The following is a 1,960-nucleotide window of genomic DNA, read 5'->3' on the forward strand; positions in this document are numbered from 1 at the left end:
AGATACAACTTTAAAATAAAATATAACAGATTATTTAAAGCTTAATTTTAAGTTTTATTTTTATTTGAAGGCTTTCTGTTTTTCTTGTCATGCAGAGAAAATATTTTTATTTTCACTTTCTTATCAAATAAATGTTAAAACTTGAGCTTTAAGCATTGTTTTGACTTTTTCAGGGAGAATTATCTTTGTCTTAAACCTCAGATTTAATGTATTTTATTGATTCTGTCGAGCAGATTATTTCATTCTGCTGCTAAAAACAAAGGTTGTGTAACTTTAAAATGAATTTAATTGAACATAAAGATAAGCTGTTTGTTTGTTTGATGGTGGAATAAAGTCCAACCAGAGACGACGTCTCATGTCGTTAATCTTCAACGTTTTAATAAAGTTTGTTTTAATCTGACAGATTAAATTTGTTCTCTACAAAACTTTTTATGCAAAACAGTTTTTATTTCTGCTGCTGCTGAGAAAGAAAAAGTATTTTACCGCCACCTGCTGGAGCTGAGTGCACGTGACAAGTTTCTGCTTTTATTACAAAGGAAATTAAAAACAAAAATAATATTTCAGTAAAATTATCAAGTGATGATACTTATGTATTATATTTAACATCCATTAGTAATATTTTTATTATTTATACTAAAACAAAATGTATTCAAAGTTTTCTTGCCAGTTTTTTAACTAAAATTCAAATTTTCTGTTTATTCTGTTGTTTTTTGCAACAAAACTGTTTGTGTTTGTGAATAAAACGATTTATTCAAATAAAGAGCAGAAGAAACGGAATGTCAAGTTTTTATTTTATTTTGATCTGAAGTTCTAACATCCTATTGATTAAATATGAAACTGGATGTGATGAAGAGCTGGTTCTGTTCTGACCCGGCTCACCTGAAGGAGTACCTCTGGACTCACCTGAGCTGTGGCTTCAGGACGACAAAGAGCCACAGGAACAGCAGAGACTACACTGCAGCTGGTAACTGTTATATATAATACTTAATTATTACTTAATGTAATTTCAACAAGAAAGAAAGCAGAGTTTTGTTGGTTTATCTGAAGGTTTTATTCTCAGGAATAACCGATCAGCTGCAGGTCTACAAAGATTGTCTATTAAAACAAAGTGCCACTTGGGAGGGAAAGAAAAGCTGCGTCAGTAGGTGGGCGTGGCCAAAATACATTTTTTACTTGGTATTATCTTTTTTCTCATGACATGTTATTATTTTATATTTTTACTTAATGTATTTTAAACGTATTTGTTAGAATTTATCTTTTTTAATGTTTCCTCCTCTTCTAAAAGAAGGACAACAGAGAGATGTGAGATATTTGGGACAGAGTGAGACCTCTTGTCTGTGCGCTCCTTCTATCTTTAAGTCTTTGTGCTCTTCAGGACTTCCAGGCGACAGGAGAGAAAAAAACAGCTGGATCCAAGAATCTGATCCGAACCTTCAGCGGCTCCAGCTCCTTGAACCGGACCGGACCGGACTGTTCCTCAGGGTTCTGCTGGACTTCAACACGGTACCGTTGGACAGAGCTAAATTGTTTTTATCTCTTGTGTCTGACCCGATTTTCCTCCAAGCTGCCCGGTTAGCCCGTTAGCATCTCATTAGCATCTGATGCTGATTAGCCTGTTAGCATCTCCATCTGATGCCCGTTAGCCTGTTAGCTCAGCTAATTAGCCTCCTGCTGCCTGAAGAGCAGGAATCAGGCAGGGGATTAAATCAGGATTAGAAACCAGCAAAGAAAGGACGGAAAAAAGGATTTAAATATTTAATTAGTAAAATCATAAACTTTAAATGTTTCTTTCAAACCAGAAACCATTCTTTTTATTCATAAAAAATAAAGTAAAATAATGAACCTAAACGTTGTTTTTAGGTGTAAAATAATCTGTTGACTCTCCCTTAAAATATAGTTTTAGACTATTAATTAGTAAGAATTATAAATTAGTTTTCATGTCTTGTAATTGATGTAATAT

General features: G+C 33.3%; 1 protein-coding gene across 1 annotated transcript in view; it reads left to right on the forward strand.

Annotated features, from left to right (window-relative positions):
- Nucleotides 1-1,351: 1,351 nt before the first annotated feature.
- The window catches only part of sncaip (synuclein, alpha interacting protein), a 22,454-nt gene continuing 21,845 nt past the window's right edge, over nt 1,352-1,960 (forward strand). The window contains exon 1 of the mRNA XM_014029740.1: nt 1,352-1,503. The gene's annotated coding sequence lies outside the window, so the exon portion shown is untranslated. The remainder of the gene's footprint in view (nt 1,504-1,960) is intronic.

Source organism: Austrofundulus limnaeus, unplaced genomic scaffold (assembly GCF_001266775.1).
Source record: "Austrofundulus limnaeus strain Quisiro unplaced genomic scaffold, Austrofundulus_limnaeus-1.0 Scaffold947, whole genome shotgun sequence".
NCBI lineage: Eukaryota > Metazoa > Chordata > Actinopteri > Cyprinodontiformes > Rivulidae > Austrofundulus > Austrofundulus limnaeus.